The 26,432-nt window shown below is 36.3% G+C and overlaps 1 protein-coding gene across 16 annotated transcripts in view; it reads left to right on the top strand.

The window, feature by feature from the left end:
• The window catches only part of LRRC4C (leucine rich repeat containing 4C), a 513,517-nt gene that overhangs the window by 259,082 nt on the left and 228,003 nt on the right, over positions 1–26,432 (top strand). The window lies entirely within an intron of this gene.

Genomic DNA, 26,432 nt, shown 5'->3' with positions numbered 1-26,432 from the left:
GTGGTGGTCAGCAACCCAAATTTAGCACTTTGCAGCCCTGGTGAGAACCCATGATTCCCTTGTTCTACCTTTTGCATGTTTTCTCCCAACTGGTTAATGTTTTCCCCTCCCTGTTTTACGTATGAGGTTATGTATATTCATTTCCCTTCTTTAATATGCATCAGTTCTAGAAAGTTCTTTGTTCCTTGACGCCCCATTGGATCCTTCCCTAAGTCCCCCCATGTGTTGTTCCCATTGGTTCCCTTGCTGTCAACCCCGCCTACCTGTCCCTATCCCATTGGTTGTGATCCCTCTCCCTGCCTATCTTGTACCCAGTATAAGAACCCTGGATACTCCTACCCATTTGGCTCTTCATCCCTGCCTTTTCACCAGAATAAACCTGTGTGGAGCACATACGGAGAGTCCCCTCTCTTTACTTCTTTGTCTCTGCTACTGTGTGCTTACTTGACCAGCTTAGAGGGAAGCTCCCTCGGGTGAGGAGCTCAGCTCCGTCAGCCTCCTTTACCTGTGGATGTGTGACTGCTGTAGCATGGACGGGACCATGGCTGGATCTCTGGGCCCCTTTTAGGCTACCACGCAGCTCCTCATCAGTTTTTCTTTAGAAAGCTCAGAAAATATAAATCTTGATATTCTTATTCTGTATGAGCTGTCATTATAAAAGCTATGCCAGTTAGAGTCTTTCAGCTAATTTATTTGTTTGATACATCATAACTCAAATAACTCAGGAGTTTTATTCACTGTAGGCAGAAATACTTGTGTTATTCTCAACTTTTGCAGTACAGCTAATTCTTGCAATTCTGCAAACCTTAACTACTGTGAGTGGTTCCAGCTAAGTCAATTAGTTTAATGAAGCTTACTTAGAGTAATAGGAATTAAGTCACTGCTGAAAAATAAGCTATTATAAACTACGTTCTTTGTGATAATTTATGCAAAAAACCACTGTTGATTCTAGAGATACAGTGGCAAAGTATTTCAGTAATTAAACATGTCAGAATATATATTAAACTGTTGCAAGTACTCCTTCCTGGCATAAGATAACATTCTTTAGATGTTATTTGAGTATGCAGAACGTTACAGTCTGTGCTCAACTTAATTGGCACAGTTGAACATTCTCACAATTCAAAGCATTTATAACCCTGAATCAGTTACTAAACCTCTGTTCCCTTGTTTTCTGAATCTCTAAGTATTTGGATAGTAGAAGTTTTATGGTTGCTTTGGTTGTTTAACTTTTTGTTTTTATAGGGGGCATGCTTTGTAGGGGATTGGTGTTTTTTGTTTTCTTTCACCTTTTTATATGTGCAGCATTAAAATCTGGTGCCTGAGAAAAACCATGAAAATTAAGGTTTTGCAAAATAGGTTCATTATTGGAGTAGTGCTTTAAAGATAAACCCAGCATAACAAAATGTGCTAGAACAACAGGACTTGTAGCATTACTAATGATGTAAAGCTCTTGTCAAACAATCTATCTTCTCCAAAATGATTGGTGAATTTGGTCATTATATCTAATTGACTTTCATTTTAATGAAAGATAAATGATATATTAGATAGCATTTGTGAGTCTTTCTGTGCTAGCACGAATTCTGAGAAAGCCATCTCAAAGCAGTTTTCTTATAAAACTTGTACAGAGTGAAAGCACAATCAGGAATGGCATGAACCAGGTTCTTAGGGCTCCAAGACTGCAGACCTCCCTTAGACAACTGAATACTTCCTTTCGGACTGCTCTTCTGTTCTACTTAAAATATATCAGAATGTCTTGACTTTTCTTCTGGCTGACAACACAGATGTCCACAGAGATAAACCCCCTCCTTTTTCAAGAGAGACGTACGTCCCCTCAAGAAAGCACAGGATATATGATTGTATTTATATATCCAGATTGTGATGTTTTACTCTTTTTGCTGATCGTTTTTCAGAGACGATAACCTCAGTGTTAGGATCAGTGAGCTATGAAGCTGTATATTTCTGAGTTTTCCTCTGACTAGCAAAGAGCCTAGAGAATGATCACTTCCTGTCTACTCTGAAAAGTTTTCTTTACAACTGAACAGTGACTTTTAATTGTTTGGCAGGAAACCAACAGGTTTGCTGGAAGAAGGTAAACTTCCCCAAACTTTTCTGAGCTTTTCCCCTATGTTTTCTTTCAATGCCTGATTATTTTATACACTTTTGTAAATGTACTAATTTAACATTGAAATCAAAATAAAGAGGGAAGAGCATAGAAACATGAAAAATAAAGAACCTGATACTCCTTACTACTTCTGTTCTTTGGAGGACAGAATATTCTGAAGTATTCCTCAACTACTTCTTCACTGTCCTATTCACATAAAAAAAAAACCCCACTGCACATGCCTTGGTTAACTCAACTGAGATTCTTCTATATACTTTTGAAGTTTCCTATTGACTTAGTCATATTTTTTACTTAATGGTCAAATGTATAAATCTATAATTACTCCACATAGAAAAATAAAACTTTTTTATTTGACATATTGAACATCTACTAATAAAGAAGACTTATGTGCTCAAATGAAAAGAACTAAAATACATGCATTGCCCTTGTTTGATAGCAAGTTTATAAGCTATCATGATGCTTATATTTCATTTTTTGGTGATTGAATTCAATGTTTTAGGGGCTCTGAGTAGCTAAAAACAATGAAGAGAAAATCACATTTTAAGGGCTGACATTTCAGTAACAACCAATACCCTTATGACATCAGAAAAATACAGATGTTTAGACAGTATGCCAGATTCTGAGTGGATGTAGTGTTTTCTGGTAAGCCAGACTAGGCAAGTTTCTGAAGATAGTTAATCTGCTCTCTGAAGCAGTTATTGAAATAGAGCTGCACTAAGTTATGTTCCCTCAGGACTTCCCTACACAAAATTTATTCTACTCGAGTTAAGCTGCCTTTACAACTCTCACCATTTGAAGTTGCAGATAATGCAATACTTTAAGTGCAAACGAGCTTCTGTGCATTCTGCAAGGTTCTTATTCTTACCATCAATGAACTGTGAAGATAGGCTTGTGACTTCCATATCATATTTCTCCAGTAACTTACTAAAACTGACTCTAACTGATTGTTAAAGTGAACAGCTCCATTGAGATGAATGGATAAACATCTTTTCTCTGAGGCATATTTGCCATCTTTTCAGGCTGTTCTTTGCAGCGCGACCTTATCTCAAGTTTGCATATAAAAAATTGTTTTCAAAATCATGAGGTCCAGCAATATTTTCTTGACTTCTTCTTATGCTTAAGTTACAGACTCAGTACTTCACAGACTCATACATTTGGTTGGAATCAACCAAAAATGACTTTTTACTTTTTCAGTTCTTGTTCTCATGGAATTACTTTCAAAAGGTAGCAAGTGCAACAAACATTTAACTTGTTAATCTGTTAGTTTATCAGTCAAAATTAGAAATGGACTTACTTTTCTTCCAAATACTTACAGCACTTGTAAGCTTGTGAGATCCTAAAGGGAAAGCTTAACAGAATTTAAACCTGCTTTGTTTGCTGCCAAGCAGCAAACTATCTTGTTTGTTCATTTTGATTAGTTACTAACAAATTTGATTATATATTATTAAGTAGCTATTTCTTGCTCTTGAAAAATAAACTACTGGTTTATTCAGCTCAGTTGAAATGATCCTCAGCTCTAAAATATTTTTTATGCAATAGTATTTTATGTTATGGTATTCAACTGTTTGCACAGATTGACTGCACCCAATTGAGGATTGCTTTACATTTGCTCACATTTTGACTCAATAACATGTTGAGCTTTGCAGATAATTTATTCACATAATTTAATTCTTTGTTCAGTAGCCAAACTGAAATTAAACATACATTAAATAGGTTTGGGTTTTTCCAACAAAAAAACTTTTCATTTGTCATATCAGCTTTAATGGATGCATGAGAAATGCTTAATTTCAGAGGTTTTTTTTTTTTTTTTTTTTTTTTTTTTTTTTTTTTTTTTTTAAATCAGGGGAGTTTTTGAAATTAATTCCTAAATTGCATGAAAACTTGAAACAGAGCAAGAAGTAATGGTTGTGCTAATGACACATCTATTATGCTCCCAGAAAATGATAAAATGATATTTAGAAAGCTCTCTGACAGGTGAAATTATGATTTAACCTTCTATCTCTTGGAGTGTTTTTATATGGGTATTCTTCTTCTGCAAACAGCACTCTTTGCCTTGCAGGACATGGTACTTATCCAAGTTGATGGATAGTTAAGTTACTCTAAAACTTAACTGCTGTAGATATGTTTTACACATTAATAATTTTGAATAATAAAGTTAACTGTTACTAAATAGACTTTAAAATAATTTCAATTCAAAGATAAAAAATTGGTTTTGTTGTAATATGTTGTATATGACTAGCTATTTTTGTATTTTTTGTAACAATAATTTAAACACTAAATACTTCTAAGCAAGATTTTCCTTTAAATGAAACTTTTGGCTATCACTACCAAAGATTTATATTAATATCTTTACCTAGAGCCAGTTGCTGCTCATATACCTTCCTATATCCAGTATATTTATTTAAAAGAACTACTGCAGAGGATGAAGTGAAAGCATGACTCTTGGTTAAATATTAAGGTCTAGTGATTTTGCTTATGCCTTAATTGTACGCCCTGTAATGAGAGAAACACATACACATTATGTTAACATTTTATATTATAAACACTAAGGAGACTTCTAAACAGCTTCCTGAAACTGAAACAAATCAATTTTCAGCATATATGCATTAAAGAAAGTAGACAAAGCCTAATATCTAGGTTTAGTTAAAACATTTTGTATATAGTAATAGAAAATACACTTTTAAGAACAATCTAGACCAAGGTAGGAACAGGAATTAGATATACAGTAGAGCTTTATGATCCTAAAATATATTCCAGCCTCTTTTATGTGCAAACCACATAAGAGCAGGTGGTAATAGCTGCTAAGAGTCCATCTCATTAGCATTGCTGCTTTTTAAAAGAACTCTTTTCTCTCTCAGATCTGTACCTAAGGAGTAAGATTGTATAGAGCTGAGGTAATTGAGAAGACCTGTGAGAAAATAAGATGAACCTATGAAACTAGTGCATTTCTTTTACCTAACATGCACTGTCCTTCCTAGAATGCTAAGTTCAGACCTAACTATATCTTTGTAAAGCAGGCTTGGGAGCTATGACTTTGAGCCAGTGCTTGCCTTCTCTGTGTTTGTCAGCACAAGAGTTACAGTGTCATGAAGAAGAGTTTCTCTTCCAGTGCTGGAATTATTGCCAGAAAGGGAAGGCAAAGAAACTGTAAACTTCTTGGTTTATTGCTGATGTAGAAATTCTTCATTTAATAAGGAACTAGAAAACATAAACAGTTGCCAAAATGGTTATCTTGTATGTCTGTATTCGTTCTGTTATTCCTCTGTGCAACAAAAAATGTCCTTGTAGTGCACATTTCTTGAATGATGAAAAGAGTATTTGTCAGTTTGGTGTCATTTCTTGTTTTAGGAGCTTTTCCCCCACAAACAAACTTTCATAAAATATTTGTTGTGAGCTGTGAATTCCAGTGAATTCAGATAAGATTGTATGGATGAATTTTAGTGTAAGTTGGGAGGACAAATAATTGCAGCTCTAGAAATCAGATTCATGATGGTCAAATACAGTCGACAAAGGCCCACTTATGCACATGAAACAGATCATCTGCCAAAAAGGAATGCAGTACAGTTGACTATAGCTATACTATAAAATCTGTTTATGTACTGGTGGCATTTAGAAATTTGTAAAATGTTTGTAGAAAGCAGACTTGTCAACTGTTGACATGTTTTCTAAAAATCTTTTCTGTGCATGGAAGCACCTGGTGTCAACTGCTTCACAGGTTCAAGTGTAAATGAAGTGAAATGCACAGTATCCTGGCCATTAAAAGCAAGAAATTTAAATACAAATCAAAAACAAGTAGTCCAAGTTTAACTTCATTTTAGGCCATCTGCTAGGAAAATGTGGTTATCTGTGTAGGAGAAAAACCTAGGGCACAAAAAGGGGTTCCTGAGTGGGCAGAAACTATAATGTTCCATAAAATTAAGCTACTCTAATGAGTCTGTATGAATTTTAGTTCCTGTTCTATGTCTTTGAAGGTGTTTCACAGGTTTGCCCTGACTGTAGAATCAAAAGTTCTGGTACATGAGTCTCTCATATTTTGGGGGAAGGATCCATGTCTCCAATCCATGCCAAATTTAATGTTGTGTAAGTCCAAGACTAGCCAAGTATCTGAGGGTTTTGAAAGAATATTTTTAATTTACTAGAGTATGTTGGAGCTTGCTGACTACTGTTTACTAACTGGCAGAGGATGTATGTCTGGAAAATATATTTGTGATAATTAAAGGCAGAAAGTGTGAGGAGATTCAGAAGAACATTTGGGCACTGGAAATCACTGGAGAGAATCATGAGGGCTATATTTACTAAGCAGTGAATGCATATGAGTTTTTGAACTGTACCATTTTACGTAGATAGGTAATCTCTTAAAACTATGTCTTATGTTCTGGAGTGTGCATTAAAATATCTTTGGCATACAAAAGAAAAGATACCTGAACATCCTTAGGTGCAGAAGCATAAATTACTCAGTTAATACTTACTTGGTTTTTGTTTTGGTTTGGTTTTTTTTTTTTTTAGACTTTGTTGGATTAGAACTGAAGTATCAAGGCCTGAGATTTTTGCCAACTTTGTCAGCTGATTCATCTTCAATTTTCTGATAAAGTATGATCCCAGACATTTCCTGTCTGGGGTTTTAAACTAATACTTGAGAGAGAAAATGTTAATTTGGAAGAATTTGAGGCATCTTGCTTGCTTTGTTGTACTTCTGTAATTTTTCACATAAGTGAATTCAATTTTCAGCTTTGAAGAAAACACAGAAATGCTTTGAGACAGGATTTTTTTATTTTACTCTTTTTATGGTTTCTGGTAAATCAGAGGGTAATATGCATATTTTTGTAAAGTAATTATTTGTATAATGCATTTCATCTCATTGGCTCAGTTATTTATAAAATGTGCATTCCTAATGATTGTTTTTAATCTAGGATTCCTTTTGTTTGGGTTTAGATATGTTTAAAGGAAGGGCTGAAAATGAAAGACAGAAAAAATAATTTATCAAATGAATCATATGAGAAAACTCTGTGCAAAAATTCAGCAGTCCTCATTTAACTCCTAATTGGAATATTTTCATGAAAGATTGTCTACCTCAATTATTCTAGTTTACCAGAGAACAAATAAAAAGAAAACTTATGTGGCTGATTGTGTTTGATCTGCTGTCATTGCAATATCTGTACTCAAATACAGTTCCTCATCTAAAAATACCGATTACAGTGAAGGGAGAGAGAGAGCATGAAAAAAGTAAACATAAGGAGAAGATAGTTTGGTATGGTCCAAAGACATAAAATTGGCTAGAGTTTTTACAGAGGTAGCTCTCATGCTAGAGAAATAGAAATAATGCAGTCATCCTGAGTTGAAAATATAATGGAAAATTGGTCACAACTCGAAATTAAAAAGTATACTATTGAATAAGAGTTATATTACAACAGAGAAATGTTACTTATTTGACAAAACTAGGTACCTCTATAGTACTTTCTTGGATTTTGTTTATTTTTTTTTCTTACAGAATCACAATCTTTAGAAAAATAACTGTTACCTTTTTTTGAGGGGAACATTTAAATAGTATGTTTCTTTGGGAGAATTAATTTTATAAAATCATTTTTTGAGATCTGCTGAAGTATCTATCTTTTGTGGATTATAAAGTGAACCTGAATATTCATGTTTCAGTTAAGTGTCTAAATAAGGTAAAAGATAGGAACACAGTGAAATATTTAAAGTCTAAAGGTGTCAGTGAGTTTCATAGAATCCTAGAATGGTTTGGGTTTGAAGGGACTTCTAAGAACATCTGGTCCAACCTTGCTGTAACGAGCAGGACTATCTTCAACATGATCATGTTGCTCAGATCCCCATCCAACCTGACCTTGAACAATTCCAGGGATGGGAACTTTTATGGTTGTTCAAGGTCAGGAACCAGAAATTCTGTCTGAACTAGAACTTTTGTTTGTGATCAGCACCAGGTTTAAGGTAATTTTACAGGTTTCAGGTTGCATCTGTCTTATCAACATAAAAGTTGTGCATTGGAAGTACATGGACTTCAGAATTTGCAGAACAACAAAGTTATCTGCAGATAAAGTATTTTGCATTTTTTGACAGGAATTTCTGTATCCAAGTACTTTCAGCTGTGGAAACCCAGTACAAGAGAACTTAGGAAGCAAAACCAAACTGTTCTGCTTAATTGTTTGGATGTTTGGCCACGACAAATTAACTGGTGCTGCAGGCATATTGTGATGATACAGAAAGAGCTACAATATTGCAAAACACTTTTGGGTTTGGTTTGTTAGTTTAGCTTTAAAAGGAAAAGATTCATGCATCACTACAGCATAAAATGTATTTACAAGTCAAGTAAACAGAATTTAATATTAAAAAGGTTGGGAAGAGCTTCAGCTGTAGTGATCGTGACATTGTGGACTTCACTATAGAGCGAGGAGGAAGTAGGGCAACAAGGAAGATTGCAACCATGGACTTCAGGAGAGCTAATTTTAGCCTCTTCAGGGATCTTCTTGGAAGAATCACATGAAAACAGGTTGTGGAGGGTCCAAGAGAGTTGGTGGACATTCAAGGATCACTTCCTCCAGGCTCAAGAACAATGCATCCTAACAAGCAAGAAATTGGGCAAAGGGCAAGAGACCTGCATGGATGAATAAAGAACTTCTGTCACTCCTCAAGTAGGAGCAGGAAGTGCACAGGAGTTGGAAACATGGTGGGGCCACTAGGATGAATATAGAAAGGTTTTCAGAGAAGGCATAAATGAGATAAGGCCAAGGCCCATATGGAATTAAATCAGGCCAAGGATGTCAAGGACAGTAAGAGGGGCTGCTTCAAATACATCAATAACAAAAGGAAAACTAGGGATAATGTGGACCCATTGCTAAATGGAGGAGGGGACTGCTGACAAAGGATGCAGAGAAGGGACAATTACTGAATGCTTTCTTTGCATTGGTCTTCATTGACAAGATCAGCCCTCGGGAATTTCTGACCTAGAAGGGTAAAGGAATGTTAGAAGACTTTCCCTTGGTAAAAGAGGATTGGGTTAGAGGACACCTAGGCAAATTTGTCATTCCCAAGTCCATGGGCCTTGTGGGGAGGCATCCATTAGTGCAGAGAAAACAGTAATGAGGACACTTACGGTCATCTTTGAGAGATCATGGTGATCAAGAGAGGTGTCTGACGACTGGAAGAAAGCAAATGAGCATATGTTGCCCCAGTCTTCAAAACTGGCAAGAAGGAGGACTCAGGGAACTACTGGCCAGTCAGTCTGACTTCAATCCCTGGACCAAATGATGGATCAGCTCATCCCAGAGGCCATCTCTAACCACATGGATGACAAGAAGGTGATCGAGAGTAGTCAGCATGGATTTATTAAAGCTAAATCATGCTTGACCAATCTGATTGCCTTCTACAATGAAACAACTACCTGGATGGATGAGGGGAGAGCAGTGGTTATTGTTGGTCTCAGCTTCAGCAGGGCTATTGACACTGTCTCTCACAACATCCTTGTAGGCAAACTCAGGAAGTGTGGACTGCATGAGTGGACAATGAGATGGATTGAGAACTGGCTGAGTGGCAGATCCCAGAAGGATGTAATCAACAGCACAGGGTATGGTGGGAGCCCTGTCACTGGTGGTGGCCCCCAGGGTTCAATACTGGGCCCACTGTTTAACTAATTGATCACTGACTTGGAAGAAGGGGCAGAGTTCCCTGCTGACACAGAGCTGGGAGGAGTGACTGATGTCCCAGAGGGCTCTACAGCCCTTCAGAAGGACCTTTACAGGCTGGAGAGATGGGCAAAGAACCATCTGAAATTCAACAAAGGCAAGTGCAGGGTCCTACACCTGGTGGGGAATAACCCCAGGCACCACCACAGGCTGGGGGCTGAGCTCTTGGAAAGCAGCTCTGCAGAGAAGGACCTGGGGGTCCTGGTGGAAAACAAGCTGTCCATGTGCCAGCCGTGGCCAAGAAGGCCAGTGGGATAGTGGGCTGCATTAGGAAGAGCATTGCTAGCAGGTCATGGGAGGTGATCCTGCCCCTCTACCCAGCCCTGGTGAGTGAGGCACATCTGGAGTTCTGTGTCCAGTTCTGGGCTCCTCAGGACAAGAGAGACATGGAGCTCCTGGAACAGGTCCAGTGGAGGACAACAAAGATGATTAAGGGACTGGAGCATCTCTCTTACAAGGAAAGACTGAGAGAAATGGGCCCATTCAGCCTCAAGAAGAAAAGACTGAGAGCAGACCTCATCAGTGTCTATCAGTATCTGAAGGGAGGGTGTCAAGAGAGTGGAATGAGGCCGTTCTCGGTGATGCCAAACGACAGGACAAGAGACAATGGGCAGAAACTGATGTACAGGAAGTTCCAAGTGAAAATGAGGAAGAATGTCTTTACTGTGTGGGTGACTGAGCACTGGAACAGATTGCCCAGAGAGGGTATGGAGTCCCTCTCAATGAAGATAGTCTAGAACCATCTCGACACAATACTGTGCCATGTGCTCTAGGATAGCCCTGCCTGAGCGGGGAGGTTGGACCAGATGAGCCACTGTAATCACTTCCAATCTGACACCTTCTGTGATTCTGTGATTATATCAGTATCATTCTACTATTATTAATGCTAGTGAATGGTCATAATCCATTTAAGATATCTGTATTTTTATCTCCAGCAATGCTGAGTTGATTTCTCAGATTAAGGTTTAGTGTCATTGGCTTCAGTCTTGCAGGGAGCTATGATCCTGATCCAGTGAAGTCTGTAAGGATGTATTTAATTTATATGAATAACCTTCTTATATTAGTTTTTAATTGAAATGTAGGTGTATATGTGAGACCTTCACTGGATTGGGATAAAAATATGTATTGTTTTGCTGAGCTGAGTGCACCGGGGCAAAGGTGTCAATCAAATATCAGTGTTATTGCTGTTTGGTAGGGTCCTGTGTAAATATAATTCAGTATGACATTTGGCTCAGATTATTGTCATAGTTTTGATATTTGGGGCTTGCAGTTCTGGAATTCTTCTGCTGTTTTTAGTTGTATTGTTTTGAATGGCTTCTCTTTACCAAGAGGGAAAGTAGATGATTTCCTTGCAACTTACTTAAGTTAGATGAGAGAATGGCAGGTTATTTGGCTTTTTTAATCAGATATGAATAAAAGTGTCCATGCACTTTAGTCCCCTGCCCACACACACACACTTCAGTAGAAGTAATTGTTCAGGGCCACTCTGGCTTAACCAGAGGATTTGACAAGACACCACCGTGGTAAGGTGAGACATGGCTAAAAGCAAATCTGCCAAAAATATAATTAAGGTAAATGGAAACCTATATTAATGAAACTCATTAAGAAACTGATGCAGGAAAAAAATGTGGTTTGAGAATAATAATTTGAAAGCAAAATCATCAAGGCTTATTCCGTGAAGTAAAAAACAGTTGTGCATTCAATGACAGTTTGAAATTAAAAGAAAGTAAAAGATTGCAAATCAATAACAATAAAAAGTGCACTAAGCTAATGGATCCCTTGTTTCAAATTGAAAGTGACAGTTTTGAATTCTAGAGTAAATCTTTAGTGATGGCCTTTTTCATTACCACACAGCAGCCCTTGCCATTTCAGCTTCCATAGCTGTACTCACTCGGCTATGTGCTGCTTTGATCTATGACTCTATTTGCCATGCCTTTCAGGGATAGGGAAGTGGGAACTCATTACTGAAAAACACCCGAGTGATTTGGAAGATAGATTTTCATGTCACCAGCTGATCCCTGAGGCTCAACATCCATCCTTTGAACAGAAAGTTAAGTAAAACCTGAGAAGATGTTTTCCATGTTGCTCTTTCGAAAGGTACCTTGCTGACTAACTGATTTAATGGGCATATCTGTTCACAGGCACTTCTGTGTTTTCCAGTACAGTAAATGCTTTTCCTTGTAGCAAAGAAATAGCTCGGTGGTTTTTTCAGTCCTGTCTCTTGCTTTTAGCTGTATGCTATTCCTGTTATACTCTGGACTGCTGATGCTTGACATGTAGGAGTTGAAATAATCAGAAGTGATTGGAATAATCAGGATGAAATAGCTCAATATTAGACCATAGGGAAAGATTCTGTAGGCAGAGGTGCCTTAGTCTTCCCTGTTCCCCTAATTTCCTTTATGCTACAATGATCATTTTCTGTAAAACATTTCTGATAGTTTTTCCTCTTAACCACTTCTAAAATATTTTATTTAGAAAAAAAATCCGAAGTACCCTATGTTTACTGGTAAATTAACACGTGCTTCAAGACAGCAGCTGGGTTGTATGAATAATTAGTTTTGTTTCTCAGGATAAATAAAGGATGACTCAGCCAAAATTTACACAAGGCTTCCTTTTTAACTTTATTGAAAATATTCTTAGACGTTCTATCATTTTTGCAGTGAACATGTGAAGAAAATATGGTTGTGAGAAGGCAAAACCAAGCTTGTGTTAGTAAAACACTAGAAGCCTTTGAAATAAATATTTCTATGAGCATTTTTTCAAAGTGGCTGTAAAATAGTAATAATCCATTCCATACTCCAAAGAGAATAAATCTTCTGCTTAGTATGTGGTAGACAGCTACTCTGCTGTCATGTAAAATTTTGGAAGAAGTTAGACTGGATTATCTAATGATGGGTGGAAATAGTGGGGGTACTTTGATATTGTCTAAATAGTTTGCATTCAGATAATTGGAATTGTTTGGACATTTAATTATTTCTAGAATATATTATATGCCTAATTCCTTTATCCTTGGATTTAGGGTCTAGTCCTTTGCCTCTGCAATTTTGAGTTTTAGATTATTCATGCACCCATTTCCCCAGGAAAAAAATGGTTAAAATGATCCAAGGCTGCAAGAGTTGGGACTGTTTAGCCTGGAGAACACAAGCTTTGGGAGGGAAATTCATTAATGCCTATTAATACCTTAAAGGAGACTGTAAAAGAGACAAAGACATTCTCTTTTCAGCATTGCCCAGTAAGAGGACCAGAGTCAAGGGGCACAAACTGGAACACAGGAAGTCCCCATAGAACACCAGAAACAGCACTGGGATAGGTTGAAGTACTGGAATAAGTTGAAGCAGTGGAAAAGGAGGTCATGGAGTCTCCCTCTTAGGAGATTTTCAGGAGTCATCTGGAGATTGTCCATCTTACGTGTTAAGATGTTAGCATAGCTTTGGTGTTGTTTGCTGATGCAGTTGAACTTCCACCAATGAAAGCAGCAGTATTGCTATTTATTTCAATGACAGAATATGTGCTTTTTTAGGAGTTTTAATTTGTATTACTGTTATGCACACAGGATTAAAGAAGAATTAAAACTGGGAGCTTCAATTTAAAAGTTGTGTTTCTGGTTTAGCTGATGGCTTGTCTGCGACCTGGGGCAAGCTGTTTTAATTATTTGTGCCTTCATTTTCCAATTTGTAGAACCCAGAAAATAAAATGTACCCACCTTGCAGGGATGTTGTTTCAATTAGTGCTTGTGAAGTGCTCTGAGCTTCACAGATAAAAGACAGCATAGCAGTAGGAACTATTGTTATTTTTATATCATTATACTACATGTTAGCTTAGCTCTGTGACATTAATCTTTGTTTATCAAGAGACTTATAACTCACTCCTGGCTACCTCTCTTGTGCATTATAATTTCCTCTATATACTGAAAATATATGTCACATTGGTATATAACTGTATTGAATTTTGTATCTCTATGCACTGTGTTTCATGAGATAATAGATATTTTTTAAAGCTGGTGGAAATAATTCTTGCTTATTGACTGTAGTGATTTTACTCTTGACTGATGTTATATTTTTTGCTGTTTTTAAAATGTATTGTAATTAATTAATGCATTGTTTTTAAGTGGGACTAAAAACGTTGTGTCATGTGGCATTATAGCACTTTGTTGAAGTGTACCCGTATGAAAATTATAATGTGCACTTGATTTGGTAACTGCATTATTACATATCAAACCTTAGGACAACTACAATGCCTCACCTTGAAGAATGAAACTTATTTACTGCACACAATGTCTAATATATTACTTTTATTGTATCTGAATTAGAGAACTTGTCATGCAACAAACCTTGCTAGTATATTTGCTTGCAGGGCTGAATCCCTCAACCATTAATCAAACATTTTGCATAATGCCAAAAGAGATTTGAAGAGAAAAAGATATGCAAAGTAGTATTAACAATAGGTGACGTGGTGTCAACTAACTGATGTCCTTGCCTTACGTATCAGAGATAATTTTTAGTGTCTGGTAACTTGAATGATGGAGAAGGGCCTGGAGGACAAAACATATGAGGAGGTTGAGATCACTTGGTCTGTTCAGCCTGGAGAAAAAGAGATTAAGGGGAGACTTCATTGTAGCCTGAATCTTCCTCACAAGGGAAATCGGAGGGGCAGACACTGATCTGTTCTCTCTGGTGACCAGGGTGAGGGAGGAAATGTCACGATAGGCTGTGCCAGGGGAGGTTTAGTTTGGATACCAGGAAATGGTTTTCCACCCAGAGGGTGTTTGAGTGCTGGAAGAGGCTCCCCAGGGAAGTGGCCATAGCACCAGCCTGACAGAGTTCAAGAAGCATTTGGGTAATACTCACAGGCACATGGTGTGACTCTTGGGGGGTGTACTGTGCAGGGCCAGGAGTTGGACCTGATGATCCTTGTGAGTCCCTTTTGACTCAGGTTTTTCTATGGATCTCTCCATCATGTGTAAATAATTTTCTATAAATATTATCAACTAATATTAATTGTGATAAATAATATCAATTGTATAATTGATTGTTTAACATTTTCATGTAAATCATATTATTTTGTACATTGTTATTTAGGTAACATAAATAGTAAGTGAATATGTAAAGAATATATCTGATAGTAAAATCTAATACATTTTTAATCGTTTTGCTGTATGTAGTTATCATATGGTGTATAATGGTTGACCAAAGTTATTACTAGATCATAAAGACAAGTGGATGATGGCCTAGTGATTGCTGCAGAAACTGACAGGGACTTAAGGTGCTCCTGCTTTAAACTGTATTTTTAACCATTCTGTGCCTTCTCATCTCTTGGGCCACAGGACAGATTATTCAATTAATCTCAGAAGCAGTGTAATGTAGTTTGTGTGGGTTTGAGTTAAAACACTATATGCTTCCATGCAGCAGTTTGCACTGACAGTGGAGGAGCAGTACCTACACGTTACTTCTGTTGTGACGTGAAAAGCTCTAGCAGGGAGGTTGTTAGGGTAGAAAACAGAAAGATACACAGTCATAGGACTTTTTGCAATTATTAGACCGAAGCCAGATTTCAACCTCTTCTGATTTAAATTAAAAAGTAGGTCCACACCTAAGTACCATGACATGTTTAGGTAATTGTATCTGTAATTTTAGGTATCTCTAAAACTATTTGCACTGTGAAGATTGAGTCCTGAGGTGAATATTTGCAGACTGATCTCACTAGATCAGTGACTTTTTCTGATCTAGATTAATTATCATGCTCTTTCATTTCTAAGGGTATGCTTTTTCATCAAAATCCAAGTCATTTTACAGATGTGTTATACTGGTGATAGTGACTAATAGGAGATTAATAAGCATCCCTTCTGCCACAAACAAATACTATACCATATGTTTTTCATTAGTACTTCAGTGTCTTCTTTTGCATTTATTGGTTTTACATGTTGAAACAAAAGAAGCCCTAAATAAAAGGAGTCTCTGATTGCATTAATGTTGCCAGTTTTATTTTGAATGGATGTTTTGCAACCATTTTAACCTCAAGCAAAGAAGCTGTTGCCCCACTCAGCCTAACTTAATTGATGTCACAGCTGAATAGAAGTGATTCATCCCCAGCAAACCTAATGTTTTCATGAATTTAGGTACATAATGAGATAAAGAGTACATTCATGTCATGCAGAGTATTTAATCTGGAAGTTAAAGTGTCTACTCACAAAATAAGACTTTTAACAACTGACAATTTTGATCCTGAACATGCTTCTTACCTACTTAGACAAACATTGAAACATTTTAATGGTCTTATGTTTTGCAAGCTAGACTTTAGAAGACAGTTCTTAGTCTCTGTGTAAAAAAAAAAAACAAACCATATTGTAAATGCTCTGAAGTAGAAGAAAGCTTGATTAAGGTCTTTCAGAATACTTAAACTTGACAGAAATATTATTCTCAGTAGAAACTCTGCCTTGGACTGAAATGGAGTCGGGGTTCAATCTCTTAAATCTAAATACTTCTTTGCACTTTATTCAAACTGGGAAACTGAAGTCAGCTGTGAAAAAGATATTTTTTAAGTCAGACATTGAATTTGTGGTTTGGCTTTTTCTTCAAATATGGAAAACACCCTTTAGTAACCACATTTCTCCACTGGCTTTTCCGGTACAGTTTTAAAATCCCTCTCTGATCATCAATTTGTGTCTTCTTATTAAAATAATCAACCTTCATAAAAATGTGTTAGTTGTTCCTTTCCTTCTTTCCACTTGCCTTTTTTTTCTTCCTATTGCCAATCATATGTTAAACTGGTGACTATCATGTCAAATACAATATATGAATAGTTCGGCACAGTTTATGTCCCGCAGTCTTTTATCAGTGTTTGCTTCCAAATGAGTATTTTTAATTGCCACACCAATAAGAATATTGTTCATTGCTAAGTTGTATGTATCATGTGTGTGGCTTGCTTTTTTTTTTTTTTCCTTTCCCTTTTACCTGCCTGCCTATATTAAAAAAAGGATTTTTTTCAGCAAGGTATTTGATTGATTTTAAAGCAAATTATATAAAAGATGACTTGTCAAGATTAGCAGGTTTCTGAAAGTACTTTGCAGTGAGTTGCATTTGCTAAAACAGTGCTAATGAAAAAGTCAAAAAGTCCCTTTCGTTCAAAGATAATGAAATGATGTATTTTAGTTACACATTGTCCATTAAGGAAAAGTCACTTTTCTGCTGCTAAACATTATTTTGATGTACAATATTTTATTATGTCTTCCTAGGGATGTTTTTTGTTGGGGTGTTATTAAGCAAGAGATGCAGTGCAGTTTTCATAAACACAATAACCTTTGTGCAGAGTTAGACTGCCAGCTTCCCAAAGTTGTAAGATATTGAACTTGTGCTCAAGTTCAAGGGGCTATATTTGAGCTCTACTGAAAAAAGCTGCAAAAATCACTCTATTCAAACTGAAAAAGAGATTTGGGAAGTATGAATGGAAGAAAAAAAGGAGAACATAAATGGAAGAGAGGATACAATGTATCCAAACTTATTTCACAGAAAGGACATGGAAAGATCCAAATGAAAAATTGAAGCTTGTAAGATCTTCATGTCTGTTAATGTTAGTGAATTACCATCTGATGGTATAAACTGATGAGTCAGAAGCAGGATGATGAAACAGATTTCAAAATAGTGAGTAAAATTTTTAGTATAGCTAACTGCTGGTTTATCCTGCTGTTGGCACACTAATTTGTACAGAGAGCTGGTGCTTATTAAAATGGTAAGCAAAATTGTGAATCATATATGCTTAATGAGACATTTGATGTGAGATGCAAGTTTGCATTGAAATGAAACTCCACATTGCACAGTGAAGGGAGTAGCCCACCATCACAACATTTCTGAGAATATGAGTTAAGAAAGAAATGGCAGAATTCTGACCATATGTGGTATGGTCTTGCTTATTGCAACTGAATTCATTCTTACCTTGGAAGAAAGACAAGAAAATCTGTGTAGGATCTCATCTCCTTGAAGTGTTTATGTGGCCAGCAGAAAGTACTGCAACTCTCAGGTTAAAAGCATTAAATTAAAATTAATCCTAGTTTAATTAAATCATTGTGTTATAGGGAAATCATCACTTTGCTTATTCTTATAAAAACATAGTCATGTTATTATTCAAAGAAATGCATTTGTTCACATTGATGAATAATTTTCTAGTCTTTTTTAGCAGAGTATTTGATCCTGAAAAGTGCCAATCTGCCAAAAATTCCAAATTATTTTATTGAATTTTCATAATCTAAGTTCATGTCAAGATTAAGGTTTTTTTGTTGGTGGAATGTCCTTTCTATACAGTATTGACCTCTAAGTCACTCGAGATTAAAAAAAAAACCAAATAAATCCCTATGGAGTATAGAATTTTTCTTATGGAGAAATTTTTTCCAGTATTACATGGGACAGGCAAGTTAGAGTCTATCTCTTCCTTTGACTGATGCAGTATTTTGTTTTTTCCCATTAAAGAGAGGTTGTCCATTAGAATACAGTCCGGGCTACACATTATATATAGATATCATAACATAATTATTGTTCCTGGAGCAAAATTAGAGGAAATGACTTGATCCTGGAACAAAGGAAGTATATTTGCAGTTTCCAAAATATGATTAACAATTTATATAGGCTGAAAAAAAGAAACACTGATTTCAGTAAAAATGTCAGTAGGGACTTTTCAGATCATCGTGAAGTGTGTTGGTCTGTGAAGGTACTAAGTACTTTATAATACATATTTTACTTGTGATTTCAGTGACGTTATCAGGGATGCTGCTGATTTTTCTGTTGTTGCATTTAATAAAACCTGAAGGCTCCAGCACAAAAAATACGCATTCCTTGAATAGCAGATTCATTTAGAAGTGAGTAGTTGTGGCCAATGGTTATTAACAGCAGACAATGGCAATTCATTAGTGCTTGTTTGTTTTTTCTTGGTTTGGTTTTTATTGTTGTTGTTATTTGGGGTTTTTTGCTTGTTTGGGTGGTTGTTCAGGTCCAGCTGGCAACTAAGCCCTACGCAAGGAGATGTAGGAGAGATTTAGAAGAGTAAAAGAATAAGCTTGTGGGTTGAGATAAAGACAGTTTAGTAGATATAGCAGAAACTGTTCTCACAAACAAAGCAAAGCAAGGAATTAATTCACTGTTTCCCATGGGCAGGCAGGTGTTCAGCCGTACCCAGGAAAGCAGGGCCCCATTACGTGAAATGGCTACTGGGGAAAACAAGGAACATCATTCCAAACATCCTTCTACTACCTTCCTCTTTCCCCAGATTTATGTGCTGAGCATGACACCAAATGATCTGGAATATCCCTGTCATCAGTTGGAATCAGCTCTTCCAGCTCTGTCCCCTCCCAGCTTCTTATGCAGCCCCAGCCTTCTTGCTGGGGAGAAGAAGAAAAGGCCTTGAAACTGTGTGGGCCCTGCTCAGCAATAACAAAATCATCTCTGTATTACCAACCCTCTGTTCAGTACAGATCCAAAACCCCATACCAGCCACCAGGAGGAAAATTACCTCCGCCCCAGCCAAAACCAGCACAGGTTTTTTTGTGTATTGGCCTTAAATGGTGACCAAGAGCTACATAGATGAATTGGGTGGGTTTCTGTCATTTGTAGAATTGATCAAACTCCTGTGAAGATTCCTATGCAGTGTTAATTTAGGTTATAATTTGAAGTTGAGGAAAGAAAAAAAAAAAAAAAAAGGAGATTGTTTATACTTAGCTAGAATCTCTACAAAATACCATTAGACTTTTTCATATATTTTGATTGAAGTTTAAAATGAGTGTTCAAACTCATGAATCATTGTCTAATTCTTGTTTCTGTTCCATGTATTGTGGAAGTACTAATGTTTCATCAGTTGGAGTTATCAGATCATGTTTCCTTAATGTTCACTTCTCCCTGCGAGCCCCCATCCCACTATTCTGCACAGAACTGTTTTCAGAACTTAGTTGACAATAGTGTGGATGATTTCAGGAGAGGAAGCTTAGTACAACAGACTTTACTCTTCAGTACTGATATTTGCTATGCAAAGTTCACAGAATCAGAAAATTACTGTTAAAAGTGATTGAGATATTTCTCTGTAGATAGGAAGGGGAGCAATTGTATTAAATGTCATATTTTCTGTTACCACTTTTCTGAATATGACAGCATTATGAAATGCTGCCAACATTTGTGTGGTACCATAAATGTATCTAACAACTGGCCTTCATCTTCTCTTATAATAAGACATGAATTAGGTATGTTTACAGTTGTCAGCAATCCATTTTAGTACTGTGATATAGCACTGGAATTATGTGCTTCTCCCCAGCCCTTTCTCTCCTGCCCTTTAAAGAGCATGATGACATTCTCACAATTCAAAAGGTATTACACGGAAGAAAATTGTAAACCTTTGTCTTCTGACAGTGGAAGAGAATTACTGACCATTTAAATATGTGCTTTATCCAAATAAGTGATTCATATTTGGGTTTTCATAATGTCTTTTGTTAGCTTCAGTGAAAAAGAAGAATAGCATGCAAAGTGTAGAGACGCAAACTTTAAAAAATATTTTTGAATTCTATGTTTTGGAGTAAAAGCAAACATCCATCTTTGTTACTCCTTTCCAAGTGTTCCTTTAGTAATTCAAGCCAAAAAGAAAATAAACAATGTAGTTGTAGATGAATGTCTTAGATTTTTACATTTTTATATTTGTAAGTTTAGTGTTGCACCACTGAGCTTGTATTGGCTCAAATAACGAAAATCAGTTTCATTAGGTATTTATCCTACAACAACTTAATTATTCTGCAAAAATTATGCTACAATTTTCATAGAACAGTTACTGTAAAAAATTGGGACAGAATTATGATGGAGTTACGGTGGAATGATGAGTGATTAAAATGTTTGCTATGTGAGACATGTCATAGAGAGGTTGTTATAATTTGTGACACAAGAACAGGTAAAGGTCCATTGAAGATAGTTTCTCGCTCTCTGGACCAGTCTGGATGGTTTTTGCTCTACACAAAGAGAAGGCAAGCAGGATATGCTCCATTTAAAAGTAAAAATCAATAATTTGTTGACTGAGACATGAAAGAAGTAACTAGAACTAGCAATGAGCTTAGGCTAACCACTAGCATGCTTCATCACCCTCAATGAGGCACTTAGGGATGGGGAAGGGTCAGCTGCTGCTGCTCTTTGGAATGGGATGGTCTGTGATGTTCCTCTATTGCCATGGTCTAGCTCTGTTTTCTCCTTTAGATATTCATACATTTTGTAACGTCTGTGTTTTTTCTCTTGATTCCTGAGCTGCCTCACAGTTCTTTTCTTCTCTGTTTTACATCTGCTGTTTTACCTTTCATGTCTCACTTGACTACAGGCTCTGTAGTTTGTCAGAGCTCCATCCTGTAAGCTAGTGGGTTTCTTAAAAATCTTAGCCAATGTTATGCACTAGTCAAAACTGGTATGGAGTTACAGAAAAAATTGACCCCTCCAGAGAGAAATACAGATCTATTTTTTAACTTCAGGGGCTGATCTGCAGCTCAAACCTGAAGTGGTCTTGATTCTATTAAGTCAATATTGGTGTTACTGTTGAATTAAGGAGGCGTAAAGTTTCCTCTTCAGTCTCTAAATGCTCAATCCTGAGACTTTTCAGCAATTACTCTGCCTAACTGCATTTTAAATTAATAATAGTGGTTTTATTTTGATACATATTTAATATGTAACACTGCTTGTTCAAAGATGATGTGGGTATTTTTTTTTTAGATGTACATTTTGTAACTTTTTTAACCAAGAAAAAAGGTGACCTTTTTTCCCAAAAGCTAACCCAATTTTTAGAGGCAGGATTCCACAAACATTTTAGATTCTTGAGGAGTCAGAGGAAAATAACATGGGCATAAATTTAAGTTATAGTAGAAATGAGTTGGTACATTTATAAACAGAGGTTTGCAGTTGGGCTGACCAGGATGAAACGTAAGACTTCTGTTTTGCATGTTTCCCTTCTGATTTCCAGAGTGCTTTAACCTGTGCAGTGATAAGGTTGCCAAACAGATCAATCTTTTCCTTGTCTTTCATTTTCAACTCTACACATCTCATCCATTGAGTGTTTTTTTCAAAATTTCTTATCATACCCTTCCCCCTCAACTTTGAACCAGTACCAGGAACTGAAAGAATTGGTTGAAGAGAGGGGATTGGGAGATTAACCACTGAGTTTGTAGGAGGATGCAAAACTGTTCAGTCTCTCATCCAGCCATGACCTGCTTTGTCACAGTGTAAAGCTCTTCCTTCTAATGTGTTGACTCTAATGTGTCTGCATGGGGGGGGGGGGGGGGGGGGGGGGGAAGGACCACCCCCCCCCCCCCCCCCTTTTGGAATCCATCCAGAAATATTTTTCCCTAAGCTTGTTACAAACAGCTGCAGGACTCCATGAGTCCCTAAATGTCCTCCTCATAAACATTGCATTAATAAAGTGCTTGGTCAACAGTTTCACAGAGGACTGATCCAAGGATGTAAGGAGAGGAAACCAGGACTTGAGTGACATTGCTCTACTTCCTGCCAAAAGAAAAAGTCTTTGTTTCATGCTTCATTTTCACAGCTGGTTCAACTGAACCGTTGTGAAAGTGGAATATATGTTGTAGGTATCTCCCGTATCACCTGTCTTTCTTCTTAATATATTGAGAGGTTTGTTTGCACATCCAGAGCTTTACTGCTCTGTTGTAAACTCATGTCTGGACAAGCCCACTCCCTAGACTTACATGTCAGATTAATTTTGCTGAGAAGTTTATAGAATCATCGTATCGACTTTTAAAATGAAATAAAAGTCATACCAGCATCCATGGTATCTGAATTTTCCTCCATGCAAAAATGGTTAACAGAATGCAGGAACAACAGGGACACAAACAGGAAGTGAAAGGACTATAAAGAAAATGCAGTGGATTCAGTTGCCTGACCTGAACAAGATCAAATTTCATGTCTGTTTTGGAACAAAATAAATTGTGTATTGGTAGCTTTTGCAAAAAACTGAACCCCATTGGATGATGAAACTTTACAGAGAGCTAAAATTTATTTGCTAGTAACACGTGATTCAGTAAGTGGTGCTCTTCCCTCTACATATCATTTATGAATCAAACTTTGAGGCTGTGATAGAACAATGCCTCATACACCTTGACTCCAGATGGCTGTGGTTATTTGGTTATTCAATAGACCATGTCACAACAATAATGTCAATAAAGATTAACAGCATGTTGCAGATGAAGTTTGCTTTTGCCTATGTGTGCATATCTTTCCCTGCCTCTTGCTCCTTCCCCTGAAGTGTTAGCATGGACTAGGGCCTGAATATTCTCTTAGTCCTGTGCCCCAAAGCAGTTCTGAACATCTCTGACTCAAGTAACTATGTTGATGTGTTTCTGTCTCATTTGCCTAGCAAGTTTCTTTATCATAATTTTTATATTTTCTATTTTCTTCCCTGGATGATAAGCCCTTCTGTTGCTAACAAATATCCCTGCCCTTGCCCCATTTCCCTTCCCCTCTGTCCCCTCAGAAGATGATTGTGCAAAGCTGCTCATGGGAATTCTGTGCGTTCCTATTGGCACTGTTTTGGGTGCTATCACAAAGCAACCAGTCAGCTGCACTTGGCATCTGGAGTCTAAAAGGAATGATCTTGCACTTCCAACTTACAACTTAGAGGTGCCAAACAGGTACCATTGAGTTGTCAGATCTTCTTTGACCTTACTAAGCTGTGTATCAACACATAAAATTGACTTGAGTTTTTCTGAGTCAAGGTGCAACTTTAAATACAAACATATGGCAATATTTGGTGAGTTAACATTCTCATGTCTTTTTCACTTCTGCTTCAGAGGCTTAGCCACTAGAGGTGATCAAGATCTCACAGACTTCTCTGTCAGTGTAATGCAAACTTGTATACACAAACCCACATTTCTGTAGGCATGTGAATGAGCTAATATAGACATAATTGTTACAGGAAGACTGAATTTTTTTTCTGTGAGGCATGAGTCTAGCTTAAAGTCTTATATAAATAATGCACAATGAATTTAGGCTGCTAAAGTGCTTTGACATTAAATGAATCCTGTTTATGTACAGTGGTCATCATAAAAATGTCAACTCTTGCCAGAAAATCATTATAGATTCAATTTTTGTTTTGTAGGAACATTCCTCTGGATTGTTGGCATTTATGTATCTGCTGACAGTTTTTGATTTTTAATAATTATTGCTTGTTTCTTCTTTTTTATCATAAGTTCTTTTGTTTTGAATATAGTTAAGGCATTATCATGCTTCCATTAATGATTCTTTTATTTGAGACTAAAGGTCTAAAAACATGGTAAAAGGTAAGTAGATCTTCAAGACTGTTCTAAGCTTTTCTTTTGTATGATATATAATGCTAATAATGCCCTACAGGAAAATAATCTAAGAACTTCATTATAATAGTGTGTTTCAGAAAAAGAACATGACAGCTGTGTATTATTTCTAATTGAAATTACTGAAATTCTTAGCACCATGCAAGTGAGTCTTTGAAACAGAAACTATTCAATTTAGATTATTTGTATTATAATTAAATCATTTCACATTTACACAGGAGTAATTACCATCTTAATAAGACCTTGTCACAGAACAATAATGCCATATATCTTTGCATTTATATATGTGTATACTTTTGAAATACTTCTATTAATCAAAGTTTAATTTTAAAATTGATAAATACTGCAGTATTTTCTCTATGGAAATTTTAGTAGCAATGCAATTCCTGTTCTTGAGATAAAGGAAAGATATTTTTCTTCAAATTATTTTTTGTCCACAATTTTAAGTGCTACCAGATCATTTGCTTAACTGAATGGTGTGTTGACTTTAGCACAGTTGCAAAAGAGAGGAAGCTTCAATCTGTATGGTTAAAATTACAGAAAACTTATGAGTCTTTGTTTTAGATGATTGAAGTTGGGCTTCAACTTGCTTTCACTGTATTATTTTCTTATGCTTCTCTTGGTCTCACTAAAATCCTCAGTAAAGTTTTGATCCACAGTGTCCTATTCACTTAACAGTGAGCAAGAAATTGCCCACACGTTAAATAATCAATCTAGGTGATTCATTAGTTGAACTAACTGATAAAATATATATTCTAGTATTTAAGTCTCCTTTCACATAATTACAAAGTTTATATAATCAGTTTCTTCTTATTGAAATATACTTTAAAAAATCTTACAATATTTTCCTCCAAGTTTGGAGTATAATGTATTTAATAGCAATACTTGACTGAATTTGTTTTGTGATCTTATTTAAGAAATAAGGGATTTATTTTTATTTGCAAGATGACTGCTAATTTAGGATCTTAGAATCTGAGGTGCATCACTTCAGTACACTTTGTCTATCCGCTTTCCATAGATTCAAGTTGCCCTTAATTTCTTTGAAAGTCAGTTTGAAATGCAGGTGCTTATCAACCCTTCAAAAGAGGACATATATGACTCAAAGCTGTAGGCATTATCATGTAAAGTTAAGAAATCTTTTTACCTTTAACAATAGTCTCTTCCAAGTGGGTGGTGATGAGAACGAGCTAGAGAACGAGCTAGTAGTACAGTTACTGACACTGTTTCTACACTGTGGATGAGGAGAAAATGTAAGTCTCCAGGGCTGTCAATCCGGGATGAAATTCAGATATTTTTAAAATTATTATTTTAGCTCTGTGAGTCATTCTGTGATACATAAGGATATGTGCAATAAATAGATAATAGGTTAGATCTAGCCAAAGTGTTTCAGTGTGACACTGGAGATGCACTTGTTATGCTTTTTTGTCTTTGTGTCTTTTTGTAACAATATTACTAGATATGTAAAATTAGTGATTCAAGTTTAGGTAATTAGACTTTAAATTCTGTTCATTATCTTCATATTAAAAAAAAAAAAAAAAAAATCCCACAAAGAAAATATAGCAAGAGTGTGTGGTTGCCATTTCAGACACAGATTCATGTCTCAGTCTGAGTCAGTTCCACTCATCATATCTAATGTCTCAAAACAAGTCCTGCAACAGAACTAACACATAATGCTGTATGAAAACAGAAGAACTTGGGAAGATCTAAAATTCTCCATAATTCTAGTAGCAGTTTGTTTGCTGCACAAACAAGAATTTTGATTATCATTGATTTAGCCTTAATGAACACAGATGTATTTAGTCATGCAGTTATTCAGCATTTATATATCTAGCCATAATATTTGACTCAGTGATATTGTCAGCATTGATGCTGAGAATTTAAAATGCTAAACACTGATGAGTGTACTCAGTAGTATGTGGAAAAGCTTGTTATCAGTTGTTTGTTGTTTGTTTGGTTTTTTTTCCCCCAGTGGAATATGTTAGAAAGCAATAAGGGAGAATAAACAATATTAGATGCTTCTCTCTTACTGTTTAGCACATTGTGTGTATTTCTTGAAATCAGAAAATTGTATCTCACAAACCTTCTTTGCGTGCAAGTCTTGAAATCTTGTAGAAGTCCTACACATCTTTTTTAAGTTTCAAAGTTTTTTGTCCATTGTACATCAGCATACAGAAGTACATGATACCTACAGATGAATTAAAATCTGAGCATATACAATCTGACATACTTAGATTTTAGATTTGGATTCCGCTACAAATTTAGGAGGTTATTTTTGAATAAGAATTGTAAC

This window comes from Aphelocoma coerulescens, chromosome 5 (genome assembly GCF_041296385.1).
Source record: "Aphelocoma coerulescens isolate FSJ_1873_10779 chromosome 5, UR_Acoe_1.0, whole genome shotgun sequence".
Lineage (NCBI taxonomy): Eukaryota > Metazoa > Chordata > Aves > Passeriformes > Corvidae > Aphelocoma > Aphelocoma coerulescens.
The sequence above is the reverse complement of the archived record's forward strand: the minus strand, read 5'-3'. Positions and strand labels throughout refer to the sequence as shown.